Here is a 16,947-nt window from a genome sequence, read left to right on the forward strand (position 1 = left end):
CTAGTCGGTTGCCAAAGAGGCTGTATGCATTTTACTTGGCAGGATAACATCGTAACCGACCTTCAAGCAATCAGCTCGGTGTAAGTCATAAATAGCAGCCATACTATATGCAGATTGAGTGTGAGTATGAGTAAAATGCAACTTTTAATCAATTCACCAATGCAAATGTGATGTGTCATTTCATTAGCAAAGGAATTCAGCGTTCTTGATAAAAAGTGCAAGAATTCCCGAACTACAATATCAAGTGCTGAATGTGAATGTGTATTGGGGAAAATAAATCGTAAATATCAGTACATTAATAGTGAGTCAATATTTTCTTAATAAGGAAAAGAGAGTATCATTTGTTAATCCTTTAAAAAAAGCCAGAAAAGAAAAAAGTCCATCATTCTTTCAATAGAAGAGAGATAAAATGTATTTGTTAATTGTGTGCTACTTCAAATCAATTTTTTTTAATTGAATTCAAAAGTCATTCAAACTTTCAATTGCTAGAACCTTTCTAAAGTTTGCATTCTGAGGTACATGTAATATAGTATAGACATGATTGTCTTTACACTTCTGTACATTCTCTGTTTTAGAATTGTCAATTTGTGAGAAAGATACACCAATGACTGCTCTTTTGCAGAGCTGCCACGTTGTATTTTACATTTTCAGTTTTCTTATCCCCCCAAATCAGTATTTTGACCAAAAAAATCTGTATTTTTACTGTATGAGATAAATATGCATGCATAATGGCAAAGTTCGATCACTTCTTACATTTGCACTCCACATGAGACCAAAAGCTTCAGTCTCTTTATTTTGGTTGTTCCGCTGAACTGCGTTGGCTCACTCACCAATACGTAGACTGAAGAGCTTGGAGGCCCGTACTTACGGACAACGTACTAAATTAGTAAACCTGTTTTTTTCATCATTTTTTGTACATACATGTAAAATGTCACATTATGAAAAAGAAATTGTCCATATTTACGGAAAAATGTATTAAATTCAGAAATATTGTAACTTAGACCGCGGTTACCGCTTATTCCTTTCAAATGATGATCGAAACATTGTCATCTTCGATCCTTTCGTTGGTCAACGTAAGTTGTCATCTTGGATGACGTCATCATCCTTACAGACGTATTTACCAGTCGCTATATATCGCGATTTGAGCTGCTGCTTTGCGCTTGTAATCTACGTGCGTGCGCTCGGAACTTGTCACCCGCATTGATTCGCCAGGATATCGAAAATTCTAATTGGAAAGCCTTGATGAAAGCACAACTCATTGAACGTAGAGGGCAGCAACACACAGCTGCCATTTTTTCATCTCAGCTCCGCCCGAAAGCTTCCGGATGCTTAGTGGGGCGAACAATACCTTTTCTTCTCTAATTTGTTTTTTCCGGTATTTTATCATGAAAAAGCGTACTGCCGTATTTTAAATGGATTTCCCGTATGAAATACGGGAAAATCGTACTACTTGGCAGCTCTGCTTTTGGGCTATAATTGTGTACAGTCCCACACATACATTTTTTGTGCAGTGCAAGTGACCATCATTGACCACCAGAACTCGGATAGTCAATTTCATACAAGTCAGTGGTCATTCAATTGCCTCACAGCATGGCAAAACGTTTCTCGGATGGCAGCCTGATGCATTGTACGATCATTTTTTTCTGATCACTCTCAAAGTTTTTTCTAGAAGTTAATCTCAGGAGCAGACCTTATACCCCTTTCATAAACCTATCCTCCAATTAGCCGCCTCAGAGTAATGCGGATAATACAATAAACATTGCGTTCTAAATCCTCACTATTTTTACGAGTGCCCGTCCTGAAAAAGGAGGATAATCGTCACGGCAACCGCACACACCCCCTCTGATGCGGTTGCGTTGGGAAAGGGTGACCTTTTGACCGCTCCATGGCAATTATCCACATTACTTTCGAAATGCATTCATTAAGTTAAAATCTGGTCCCGATGCTGCTATTATGCGGATAATTGCAGAATCAAAATAATGCGGATAACTCTGGTCCTCCTTTGATTTTACGACCAAATTATGCTGCTATTAGCCACATAATTAAGTTTATGAAAGGGGTATAAGCCTTGTATTAAATTCTCTCTATTGTAGTTTAAATATCACAATACAAAGGGAGGAAACTTTGAAACAAAACAAAAAATCTGCTGAATAATAGGATCAACGACCTTGATGCTCTTCTTCTTCCTACCAATCAAGCGCCTTCCTTTTGAGGGATACACAATTCTCACGTTCGATCGATCATACAACCAGTCATACCTTAAAATCTGTATGTGTACCACTACCGTTTAAAGAGACAACAGCAGCAGAAAACAAGCTACTGTTATAAGCTACTAAAATCTGCAAGTTTATTAGCTGATTATTCCCTCCTTCCTACAAACCACTCTACACTCTATTTTCGTTCCACGCCTAAACCCCGAAAAAACACCCCTTTCCATTTTTTTTTCTCATGGAGGCTGTCTTTTCTTCTATGGATATAACCTCCCTCCTGGCTCCCCCATCCGAGTATATAAGTTGCTATCAATTGTTTTGGATTAGGTTCTAATCCAGACTTAGTCCGGATAAAGTACCCTTACAGCAGTGAGTATAACATGGTGCTAAGGGATCATGACCATACCATATTTTTTCTCACTTCTCATCTGTTCTTGATTGCCCGAATTTTGATACGGCCGTGACAGTGGTCAAGAAACCCGAGCTAAGAAAAGATGAGCAGCTCCATAAATAACCCAAACTTCCATCGATGTAAGCAAAAAATATCTGCCAACTCACTACGGCATCATCCAGACAGAACAGAATGAGAGGATAACCAAGGACTAAGCAACCAAATCTTTTGATTCCAGGTGAATATTCTGCAGCATTATTGCAAGTTCTGAAAGGAAACATCATAAGTGCAAATTCATGTCTAGCATGAGACCGAGTAGAGGAGAACTTCCTGGCTTTCTTCGACTGACTTTTAATGCACTATGTTTCCTTGCGGTCGGTTCGATAAGTCTCAGTGAGAATGCTCATTCAAGCACTGGGGAGGGGGATTCAGAGATATTACCTCAGACCAGGGGAGTGTTTCATGAAAGGACTTGTCGGACGTTTTATCCGACAAGTCCCATTTTATCCAAAAGTTACCATAGGAACAGTGCCTCTCAGCCAATCAAAATCATGGAAAGATGTCAGATCTGACAACTTGTCGGATGAAAATATTGATGAAACGCTCCCCAGGGCCCCATCTCACAAAGAACTATGATTGATCCAATCAATCGTAACTCTATGGAAATCCAACAGTGTCATAATTTTTTCTACAGGAAATGTGCAAAATGTCCTTTGTAAACCAATAAAAAAGGAGAACACACTGATCTGTCAAGAAATGTATGGATATACATGTACATTCATATGTAGAGATACATGTAATCTTGAGCAAACATGCATTTTTATATGTTGACTTTGCTGGCTTTCCATAGATGCAATTGATCGGATCAATCGCAACTCTTTGTAAGACGGGGTCCAGAAATGCCAACCACCCCAAAACAATAAGCAAGACTACGCCATTAGATTTTGTTGTGACCATGCAGAAACAGAAGAGTTGTTCAGGAAAAATTCTGATATGCAGAATTGTAGACATTTTTAAAGTTTTATTTTTAATCTTTTCTTCAATAATAAATAAAAGAATTAAGAAAAAAACCAGAGTCCCGTGTCACGAATCTTACCATTATGGTAACTTTGCCATCAAATGGTAACTTGAATGGAATCCTTGATTTTGATTGGCTGTTGATCAGCGTTACTATGGTACTTAAAATTGGATGGCAAAGTCACAATAATCGTAACTTTAATGCAACGGGGGCCAGGTCAATATAAATTGTTTGAATGGTTAAATGTAATTTCTCTTTTGGCATCACTGAATACATGGTAAAATAAGAAAAGCTCAACGAAATCAGAAAATTGATATGAAAACAGGCAAAAAAAAAAATTTCATATATTAGGGGGCTACTAAATCTATAAGCTTTGACACTGCACTGAATGGGGATTTCTAGGGCTCCTTTTTTATTTTCCAGTCCTCTTCAAGCATTTCGGGGGCAAACTCGCCCCAAGCCCAGGCCCCTACTTGTAATTTTTTTTCCATGTATGAAAATGTATCAAATAGTATTGTGTAGTCTGTATGTCTCGAGTGAAGTTATTAAATGAAAAGTCTGTGGCTGTGGAAACTACAAAATATAAGATAATCATATCTTTTTGCAATTGTGCCCGTGAGGATCTCCTTTGCACCTTCTGCCAGGGAAGTTACAAGGGGTAAATAAATGTGATGAAATAGTAAAATATATTTTGTGAAGTGGCTAAAACTGGGTAAATGAGAGTCATTATGAAAGTTATTCACAGGCACCTCAACTAAATGCGCCACTAAAACCCCAATTAAACACCTCTGCATACTACACTTTAAGTAATGTAAATTTACCATAACTTTACAAGTAATCATGTACATGCATAAAGTTGATGTACATGGCTATTATCTTTTCTAAAACTTCCACCCTTCTATTTCCCTCTATCGTTCAATCTCTTTCTTCATCTCTCTCCACCCCAAACAAATTACACACACTCTCTCTCTTCTGCTCTCTTTTTCCCCTTCTCTCTTTCATTCTCTTTAAGTCCCCCCCCCAAAAAAAATTGTTTTATTTTATGGGGCCACTCTTCACAGTCTACTGCCTCTATACATTAGGTAAGCTTTAAGCTTATAGGAAAATGGGATTTTGGGCTCTTTTTTGATATTCCAGGGCTCTTAAGCATTTCTATAGTGAACCAACCCCAAGGCCCTATGAATTTTTCCCTGCCCCCCCTCCCGATTATCTCCATCTCCCATCTTTTATGAAAAAAAAACCTTCATCACGATTATCTCTAGTCATCGGCTCTGACCACCTGTCTACAATGGTCATTACAAGAAGGAATACCTGGATGACCATCACACACAGCTGCAAAGAACACCTGGCTATAGTGGTCATCTCCTATGCAAATTAAACCAAGTGACCATTATAGGCAGGTGTGACACAGGTACAAGGAGAAGCAACGCCCTCTTTGCTTTCAATAAGCCAAGACATAGGTGCCCTAGAAACCTGTCAATGCTCATCGGTGAAACCTCTCACAAGCTGTTCATTTTTTCTTGGGTCATTCACCGATCAAGCGAGACCTGGTCATTAATTTGACACCCGCGACACATTTTGTGATGTGTGCCAGTGCAAAGTCATACACTGCCATGACTAACTGATTTCACCGCCAGCAACGCGGGCTCAAGGTACTGCAATATCAGCCAGCCCAAACGCCTGACCAAGGACACACCTTAATGAGTTGATTAGGTCGAACAACACTGCTCTACTGGTCCATGTCCCCTCGATTCCACTTTGGATTTCTTCCTGACTTCATATTTTTTTCTCTGTCTTAATAAAGGAGATGGTTTTCACATGAAATTATATTCTTCTGGTAAGAGCTACCAAACTTTGTTTTCCCAAGTTCTTTTCCCCGTGCTTTGCTTGACAAGAAACTGTGACTACTACTTTCCACCAACAACAAATAAACTGTACACAAGATCACTCATAAGAACAAACGTAAAGAACCATGTGGAGCCTATACATGTATGGTGCCAAAATTATGCAAATTATGCCTTCTTTACCCTTACACATATGTGCTCAATTTTAATATAAGTTATGCCATTCAAGCTTTACATCCATCTTCGATGATTACGTAAACAGATCAATTAAAGACATTTACGTAAAGCCTTCATTATCCATTCTTTAGCAATGGATAACCCTGATACCCCCCGGGGATGTGCCGCTTTGATGACCCCCTTTTTCAGACCTAATTTTCAGTTCTCTATACCCTGAATGACAAAATTTTTGTTCAGAATCCGCCACGCCCTGCTCGCAAGACCCACATTACATGCATCTCAGTTACCTAGCCATGGCCAAAATTGTCCAGCGCAAGCACCTCATGCAAGAGCTGCATGCATGGCTTCACAACTCCCTCTGCAAGCAGCTCCATGCACCTCTAGCGCCCATGCACGCCGCTAGCGTGCACCGTACCTACTGTACCACGATACCATACCATAGACCGTTTTTCACACTGCCCGGTATATATTAAGTTTCGAAGACCCCGTATTTTACCCTTGTAGTTAGTTCCTTAGACCTCCATTTCATGGTTTTATGAGGCACACCCCCATCAAAATATAATTTGAGGGAGGGTGGGGTGGGGAACCATCCTGAATTGGGTATAATATCAAATAATTACAATGCAGATGGGCTAAAATGACACTGTACATTACTTTTCTTAGATTTTGATAATTTTTTTTTTCTTTTTTGCATTTAACTCTTTCAAAAAGCTTAGAGATGATAGGTTAAGTTAAACTTTAATTGCACAGTCATAGCCCCCCCCCCCCCTTCCACCTACCCGTTAATACCTCTATGAATACATTTCTGCAGATTTGCAGTGAATCATTGCAGGGAAATACTGAAGCACACATGAAGGTTGAGTGAGCTTGTGATTGCAGACTGATATAGACTAAAAATATTTATATACTATGACTGGAACACATGAGAACACGTCTTGGTCGTGAAATAATACCCGTATTAAAAAAGGGGAATCTAGACTTGGTCATAAAATGTGCATGGTGTTGGAAAGGAGATAAATAAATAAAACTGCATGGTGAAAGTTTGAAAGAAATCAGAAAGCAATAAGAAAGTTATAGCTGCTTTAAAATTGAGATCGCTAAGATGCTATGTACATGTAGATTTCAAATTGGCAACTTGGTACAAGGGGCAAGGACGCCATCCCCACTAGTCCAGTTTGGACCTTGTTGTTTGGAAGTGAATCATTGCAGTGGGGAGGGAAGATGAGTGGTTTGGCGCTGATTAGAGATTGGGAGACATGTGCCCTCTATGTTAGCTTTGGGGAAAGGGCACTTCCAAACAACAAGGTCCAAACTGGACTACATCCCCACAGGCAATGTCTTTCAAGGATTTGTGGTTTCCTCCCATAACCCATTCCCCTGGGGCAGTAATCTTAATATAACCAGGGTAGTATATTGTTTGATGTCCTCATGAAGGGAAAATATAATTTGAAGTACAAATTTTAGGAAAAATTACATTAGCCATTTCATGTATTTAAGTACATGAAAGATTAGTCCTTGCCTTACCTTACTACGACATCACATACATGGCCAATTTGAAATCAAATATATTGTTGTATACATTCATGACCCAAAAAAAACCATGTTTAAAAGGGTGCGCATGCACTCTTAAGGGTATCAAAAACACCCATTTTTTTTCTAAAAGGGAAGTTTTGAAAGACTGGTCAATGGTCAGTCGCAGGGTCAAACGTATTTAGGGGTTTTTTTAAGACTAGCCAAACGTGTTAAGGTTTTTTTTTGTCCCAAGCTTTTTCTCCGGGGTCATATTCTGGCGACAACTTGTTTAGGGGCCAAAACGTGTAAAAAAAGCCTGCGAAAAACTTGCTTAGGGGCTTATTTTGCACACAGAGAAAAATTTGTTTAGGGGGTGTTTGGAAATAATTTGGCCACGCATGTGTAAAGCAATACATTTGACTGCCCCCCCACCCCTGGGCATGAATGCAACAGTTTATTCTACAGTGCACACGAAAAAATTTACAATGTTTACATACTAGCATTAAAATGTTGGTATTTTATAGCAATGTTTGTTTTATGATTTTTTTAAGGATTAAAAAATGCAAATAAATTATAAGAAATGTAGAGCAGAGTGACTAAGTTGTACACACGTATGTATAATCATCTTCTTCCTTAAAGGGGAAGTTCACCCTGACAAAAAGTTTATTGTAAAAATAGCAGAAAAAATAATAAAAAATATTGCCGAAGGTTTGAGCAAAATTCATCAAATAATTAAAAAGTTATTAGAATTTCAATTATTTGATTTGTGACGTCATATGCGAGCAGCATTCCTACATAGCGAATGGTAAAAAATCAATGAAATATAATTTTCTCAGAAAATTGAAAATGGTTTTCACTGTACCTTTTGTATATCAATAGACAAATCATTTCACACCCGATCATGAATAGAAAACAAAATTAAGTCATCAGGAACCATGCAAAATTTGAAATTCATGCATTTTATATTACATAACACATGGGGCAACTGCTCGTTTATGACGTCACAAATCCAAAACTTTGAACTCTAATAACTTTCTTACTCTTTAACAGATTTTCCTCAAACCTTCACCAATATTTTTTACTATTTTTTCTGCTATTTTTGCAACAAAGTTTTCTTCAGGGTGAACTTCCCCTTTAATACAGCATGAAAATCAACAATTTCATGCAAATCAATTTCTGCAAGCTTTACAAAAGAGGGTGGTGTTCACTCAATGAACTTGGACAGGAGATACAAGTAGGATGGGGGATCCACTGTTGGGACACTTTAAGCAGAACAAAAAAATCATCTCTGCTTCAGAATTTTCTCAAATCATGCTTTAATTTTAAGTGGACCTTGTGAAAATAATGGAGAATGACGTTATGCCCTTTTTACACAGGATTTTCTTAACCCCGGACTATCGCTAACCCCGTACTATCCTTAACCCCGTACTATTTTTTTTCCTTTTCACACATGCCAAATTGTTATTGCTAACCCCGGATAAGGAATGCTTGCTTTTTACACACAAAACTCGCTAACCCCGGACTAGTGGTTTTTGTCGATCATTCGTAGTACAAGTGCTTCACTCGTACACTTTTTACACACGCTACAATTTCCTTAACCCCGTACTATAGGTGGGGCCAAATTGCCATTTAGCCCCACCTATAGTACGGGGTTAAGCTTAGCCCACTTTCATTTTACACATGCGATCTTAACCCCGTACAATTGCTCTTAGCACCGCAATTGGTGGGATAACCCTGCGTTTTTGCAGGGCCAAATAATCCCGTACTATAGGTGGGGTTAGCCCACTTTGCAAAAACGCTGTGTAAAACGAAAGTGGGCTAAGCTTAACCCCGTACTATAGGTGGGGCTAAATTGCCATTTAGCCCCACCAATAGTACGGGGTTAAGGAAATTTTAGCCTGTCTAAAAAGGGGAGAATGTAGTTAGACTTTGACCCTTATTTTTTCCATTGATTAATGAATTATTGATAGTAAGTGTTCCAAAAATTACAGTCTTGTCCCGATAAAGAACTTGTCAGGGCATACATTACAATTTACATTATCGAGAAATAGGGAACCGTCGTTTATTTCGTACAGCTACCATACACCATGCAGTGCTTTATTCCGTCACACGCATTGGTTCCCTGAATTATCCATCAAGTACACAAGTGCGCGGGTAGAAATCGCGATCAATGAGTGGTTGATTCCCTTAACAACGATTTGGCAGAACATACAACACCATGGCAACCAGGTATACACTTTGTTTATATTATCTTCCCTTAAAGTTCGATTTGACCCATTTCTGTCAGGGATATTCTCTGCTGAGACTTTGTCTGGCTCAACGGTATCCTCTCCATCAATAGATCGATGGCGGCCATTGGGCTCGTAATGGTGGAGGTTCGACTGACGCTTAACTACAGGGTCTCCGCCTTTGGCGAAAAGGGTGCGCTAGCGCACTCTCCTTGATTACTGCATAACCCCTCCTATTGATGGGCGAAATTGGTGCAATAATAAAGAAAAATAATAGCGATTAGTATTAGCATACCACCTTTCTGAAAAATATGCTCCAAAATTTATACTGAATTTTTATAGCAAGCATTCAGGATCAGGTTCTTTCTTTGATCGTTCGTCGTCAATACAGCTGAGCGTACAGATCGACGCACCAGCCAATCACGTTCGTGTTACCATTATTCCGTTCATGAACTTACAATGGTATTGTAACATGAACATGATTGCCTGGCACGTTCATATGCTCTACTCTACTATATTTACAAACATGACGGCAAAGGATCAAAGAAACCTGACTGATCCTGACTCAGTCAGTGTTTGTCATAAAAATTTGGACATTTCCAGCATTATATATTTTGGAAAGGTGGCAAGCCGATTCAATTCAATATAATTGTTTAATTATTGCGCCCCCCTTTTTTTTGCCCAATATGTCAAAAGGAGGAATTAAACAGCAACCCAGGAGAGTGCGGCGCGCACCCTTTTCTCCAAAAAGTCAAAGACCACTCGACCGTGTCCATCCATTAATTATTTTTAGGACCATACGAGTTACGGTACGACTTATTACGAGCACAATGGCAGATTTGTAGTAAGTAGGACAAATAAGAAAATCTATTTAAAAAACTCCTACAAAACAGCGGATGTATGAGTCTAGATTTGACCTTGACAACTTGACAAGTAGACCATGCACACGTTACAACTTACACACCTCACTGGAAAATTGGAGTTTACATGAAACTGACATGAAATTGTATGAGTGGGACATTTGAAAACAATTGTCTTTTTTTTATAACAATTTTTTAAACGAAAATTTTACAACAAATAAAACAACCACTGGCAAACAAACAACTCAAACAAGTCGTCTCACAAATGCGCAGGAAATGAATGAAGAACCCCGATCAATAATCGAATTAAAAACCCCTAAAAATAATGCACAGAGTTACTTACCAACTTACAGACATAGGCAAGCCGTCACAGCGCTGCCAGTCGAGTCAGCTCCAAACATATCAGCGACCTGCACTGGCGCTGGCCGCCGCGTCGGGGCGCCAGCCGGTACCCGGTTTCTTCGGCAGTCAGCGTCGCTGACCGCGGCCGGTCGGGCATGTGTGTGCATGGGGGGGGGGGGGGACTTTGGCCACTCATTTTCATGGTTTGACATTATTTTTATTATTTGCCACCTTATTTTTATTTGTCATGAACAAAAAGGGGCCACAAAAAGTATTAGATGTAACATCAAGGGCCACAGAACCAGGGGGGGGGGGAGGGCTTCACTCAGCCCCCGCTCAGCCCCAGAGCTACCAAGTCTCACGCATTATGCGTGAGACTCAAGCATTTTGGACTCTTGTTCATCCCCTCAAATCTCTGTCTCACGCAACTATCACAGCCTATCCCCATATTCATTGTACACAATGACTGTGATCTCACTCAGATTCACAGAAAATCTCACGCATAGCTGGTCTTTGAACTTGGCATCTCTGCAGCCCCCAATATTTTTCCTCCCATGCAACATTGTACATAACCCCCCCCCCCCCAAAAAAAAAAATAGCATCTGCACCCTGCAACACAAAGGTGAGCAATTAATCACTCATTTGAAAGAGCAATTCTGATTGCATGGTTCCTCATCAGTCTATATATAGCAAAATACGCATGCAACAATGATTAATCTTCCAAATTTTCCTAGCTGGAGACTTTAACCTTCCCGATGTCGATTGGTCAAAAAATTGTTTTATAAGCGGAGGAAGATATCCTGCTACTAGTAAACAGATGATAAGCATAGCCGAAGAACAAAATTTACATCAAATTGTGGATAAACCGACAAGAAACGAAAACATTTTAGACTTGGTATTCACAAATGTTCCATCTTTACTTCAAAAGATAGAGGTACTCCCAGGCATTTCAGACCATGATGTCGTCTCTGTTCTGGTGGAATGGCCCCACAAGAAGATCAAAGTAAAGCGTAGAGAAATTTATTTGTTGAAAAGGGGAAACTTTGCTAAAATAAGTGATGATATGGATGAGTACGCAGATTCACTTTCTGACGAGGTTATAAGAAGTTCGAGTGTTAATGATCTGTGGATAGGTTTTAAGAACTCCCTATCTTCTTCAATGAAACAGCACATACCAACAAAGTTGATTTCGTCAAACAACGACTTGCCTTGGCTCAAACATACTCACAAAAAACTCATTAATCAAAAGAGGAAAGCATATGATAAAGCAAAATGCACTAAATCTGCAGACGACTGGACTATTTTCCGACACCTACGCCGAAACCTGGATAGAAGTCTAAGGAAAGCACGCAGTGTATATCTGCGCGAAATGGGGGAAAATCTAACTACAGAAAACAAAAAGTCCTTCTGGAAATTCATAAAGAGCTTAAGACAGTGTTCTACTGGAGTAGCCTCTCTGAACACTTCAAGAAGTATTGCCGTAACTCCGCAGGAGAGGGCAAATGTCCTCAACTGCCAGTTCGAGTCTGTGTTCACTCAAGAGGACTGTCACAGCCTACCTACACATGTAACTTCTTCTTGTCCATCTACATGTATAACTAAAATTGTGATAACAAGCCAGGGAATTGTAAAACTCTTGAAAGAACTCAAACCACAAAAGGCACCAGGCCCAGATGGAATCCTACCATCAGTTCTAAAAGAATGTGCAGACAGCATTGCTCCAATTCTAAAACAGATCTACCAAAAGTCAATAGATACTGGAGAACTTCCTGAGGACTGGTTAAGGGCAAATATCTCTCCTATATACAAAAAGGGGGATCGCTCCGAAGCAAGCAATTATAGACCTGTCTCGTTGACGTCTATTCCGTGTAAAGTGTTAGAACATATCATCCACTCAAACATTATGAATCACCTTGAGAAACATGGAATACTAAATAAAGAACAACATGGCTTCCGGAAAGGTCACTCCTGTGAAACTCAACTTGCAGAAGCTGTCAACGACCTGGCGGAGACTTTGAATCACCAGGGCCAAGTAGATGTTATCATAACTGACTTCAGCAAGGCCTTTGACACCGTCCCTCACCAGAGACTTCTTCTAAAGCTGAGACAATCAGGCATCACAGGACCCCTCCATATATGGATTAGAAACTTCCTTACTAAGCGGTCTCAGAGGGTAGTACTAGAAGGCGAAGCATCAGCCTCTGTTCCAGTAAGATCGGGCGTCCCCCAGGGTACAGTTTTAGGGCCTTTGCTATTCTTACTGTACGTCAACGATCTTCCCAAAGATATACAGTCACACGTTCGACTCTTTGCAGATGACTGTATACTTTACCGTGAGATAAAATCACAGGATGATGGGAAAGTTCTACAACAGGACATAAATACTCTGTGTAATTGGGAAGCTACATGGCAAATGAGATTTAACACCGATAAGTGTCATGTTATGCACATCACTCATAAAAGGAAACCCCTTCTAATCACCTACGATATGAATGGGAAACGTCTAAACGTTGTCACAAGTCACAATTACTTAGGTGTCGAGATAAATAGCAACTTAACCTGGTCGGACCATGTTAATACTACCATATTTAAAGCGAATAGGGTTTTAGGCCTCCTTCGAAGAAACTTGTATACTTGCCCCCGAAATGTAAAAGAAACAGCCTATAAAGTGTTAGTACGTCCAAAGTTGGAGTATTGTGCTTCTGTGTGGGACCCATACACGAAAGACCAGATAAGTAGACTAGAAGCAGTTCAACGAAGAGCCGCTAGATTTGTCTGTAAAGATCACAGGAGAACCAGTAGTGTTTCCCAGATGCTGAAGTTACTTGAATGGAAATCTCTCGAAGATAGAAGGGCTATCTCAAGACTTACACTTTTATATAAATCTATAAATCATAGTGCTTCGGTCGACGTAGGTCGATACTTAACAGCTCCCTCTCAAGATTCTGTTAGGACACGGAAATCATCGTCAATCTCTTTTTCCCGACCAACAACAAAAAAAGATTGCTTTAAGTACTCTTTCCTTCCAAGGACCATGGCAGAATGGAATCTGCTACCAGTAGACATACGTGAAGCTAAATCGGTCGATGGTTTTAAGACAAGGCTTAACAAAATTCAAATGTCTACTTTCATCCGGGGGGCACATCATTAATTCAAATTCACCACTAGCCACACACGCCTGCAGCAATTATATCCCAATTGAGGAGTTTGCCTGCAGTAACAGGAAGAAGAAGAATCTTGATAGGCTGTTTCATTTAACAATCAATCACTAACCCAGAGCTACCAAGTCTCACGCATTATGCGTGAGACTCAAGCATTTTGGACTCTTGTTCATCCCCTCAAATCTCTGTCTCACGCAACTATCACAGCCTATCCCCATATACATTGTACACAATGTCTGTGATCTCACTCAGATTCACAGAAAATCTCACGCATAGCTGGTCTTTGAACTTGGCATCTCTGCTAACCTTTGTGCAAGTGGGCCCCTATTGCAATTTTTTGTGTATGGGAAGCCCCCACTCTCTCAAAACTGTTCTACGCCCCCTGAAATACAACATACAAAGTATGAAAGAATTAAATTAAGGACTTCCTTTGCAGCCCTTCATTCTGTAGTGCCTGAAATACCATTCAATGACCCCGGGGGGCCACTTACATTGACGAGTGGATACCATGCGCGACCAAAAAAACACGTAAAAAGGATGTCTTTTTCACGATAGGGCATATTACGTACGTAACGTGATAAGGGTGTCAAAAACACAAAAATAATGAAAAAAGGGTATCTATTTCGCTAGGAAAATTACGTGTTTAGGGTCGAATTTGTGGGGATAATAAAACAAAATTAAAATGTTTTATAAAGTCCTTTTTGCCCCAACACTTCATGTTTAGTGTCCGATTTGCGCGAGGTGTAGAAGGTAGGGTCGTACTAAACCAAATAAGGTGAAGCAGACAACCGAAGGACCCATAACAAGAAAACATTCCTGTACTTGTTTAGGGGTTCATTTCAGGGAATATTTGCCAAGAGTATCGTTTTGTTTCCAATACTTGTTAAGGGGTGCATTTTCAGAATATGGAAATTACGTGTTTAGGGTGCTTTTCGAGACCCCATGGTCGCGCATGGTATCCACTCGTGAATGGAAGTGGCCCCCCGGGGCAATGGCCACTACACATTTGTAATATTGGACAATACTAGAGTATAACTGACATTACCTTCACTAAAAGTATAGACGGCTTTCTATCCTACCAGTAAATTGCCACTTGATCAACACCTGTGTCTTCTTTTTGTACTTTTAGGTCTTCTCATTTACTGCCTGTTCATCTACCATCCAATTGATCTAATTGCCACTTAGCCCATTTACCAGTTTGTCGACTACCCACTTGGTCTATCTCTGTAATTAGATGAATTAGTTATTTTTATTTGACGAAGTGCAATATCATCAGCAGAATCTGGAAATTCAACAATCTGTGCCAGCCACAAGGAAACGTCAGCCTAATGGTCCTTTTGGAGCGCTAACAGTAAGCCCAGTCACACTTTTCGGATCGTGAAGTCAAAACATTTATTTCAATGTGTATAGTGCATTGTTGTAACATCAGGCATCGCTACCACATTACCGGTTGTAACAGGGTCTCTGTTAGATCCATTGTTCGCACTAACAACGTTTTTGTGCGGTCAGTACAGGGCTTTAGACGAGGAGTTACTAGTCAATCAGAATTAGATGGAGAGGGTATTAGTGTAGACCAAACTGAAAGTAGACCAAAGGCCAAGGGCCTGTATTCTGAAGTCGGGTTTAACTTAAACTCAGGTTTAAAGTTGTGGTTTAAGCATGGGAAGCCAAAAGTATCAAAATTGTTATCAAGTTGTATGTTTCCTATGTTTACTGTGCTCTTTCCTGATTCATTGATGATGAAGACAATAATATATTTATACTTCTTAAAAAAGTTCTTATGCAATAATGATTTGAGAGCCAAATGAGCTCATGTATATCTCTACTGTAAGTGATTTATGTAACAATTGGCTATCCATACTTAAACCACGACTTTAAACCCGAGTTTAAGTTAAACCTGCTATCAGAATACAGGCCATTGAGTTCAGCCCATGTGATGTAAGAATATATGAGAAGTAGACCACCTGCTTATACTATTGATACATGTAAATTCATCTACCTCATGATCTCCAAATAGAACCAATTTGATCACACATTTGTCAGAAAATTCCATTTTTTTGACACAGATATTTAATGGATACCATAGTTTCCATTCATGTAGAAACAATTTACATTTATGTATTATTTACAGATTATTTATTCAGCACACAATAATTTGCATGTATACACAAATTACATTCAAAGAAACACTATTCTAGACATAATCAGTCATTCACCTATTGCATAAAAGATTATTACACTTACTAGATACAGGTAGAATAATTTTGTGAACCATATTTGGATTAACAAATCTGTCATCAAACAGCACAGTCCTTGTGTGGGACCAAAAACTTCAAATCTGTGATTACATGAATGACATTTCAGCAATAGTATCTATTTCACTTGAGTATTTCCATCAGTTTTCTTTTTCTAATATTGAACCAGCCCATTATATCTAGGAGGAGGACGGCGCAAGATTACCACATAGTGACATAATGACATTGAATTTAGTAGCTTTTCATTTCTACAAAAATTTATTGGAATGTGATTTTGTTTAATGCTACTTTGAAGAAAACATGTATATTGACACAGGAAGTAATTACAAGTTGACCCAGAAAGGTCACACTATCGTTTGTCACTTTCTCGTATTGCAATTTTTTTTCCCAAATAGTGAACAGAGTGTTACATGCTAATGAATTGGCTGATCAATTAAAAATATTCTTCAATCAACAAAAAGATTACAAAAATTTAGGAAGCGAATGTAGTGTTGGTCCATAAGCACGAGCTGAAAACTTTTGATAATTTTACTTGAAAACTTAACATCCCCCCTTTTTTTTACTAAAGAACAAATAATGGCTTGTGATTGTTTGTGATTTGTTTTGATTTGTTCAATAAAAAAAAAAAAGCTGTGTATCTTAACTGGGCTAATTATTTAAAGTTTATATCACAAAGGGGGAATTTTGTTTAAGTCAAGCTATTTTTATCTTCATTTGTAACACACAGTCAATGAGATCACACCCGTTTTTTGTTGGTTAGTTCCCTCTTGCAATAAAATTACGATATTTCTTTCGTTCTTTGTACTGCACAATAAAATTTTAAATATCAAGGTTCACAGTTCACATCTGCAACGTTAATCTGTGTCACACAAAATCCAGTTAAATTTTCTATTGTATTATCATTTGCACTTCATAGTTCAACTCGACATCTACATCTTAATCACACAGA

Source organism: Lytechinus variegatus, chromosome 11 (genome assembly GCF_018143015.1).
Source record: "Lytechinus variegatus isolate NC3 chromosome 11, Lvar_3.0, whole genome shotgun sequence".
Lineage (NCBI taxonomy): Eukaryota > Metazoa > Echinodermata > Echinoidea > Temnopleuroida > Toxopneustidae > Lytechinus > Lytechinus variegatus.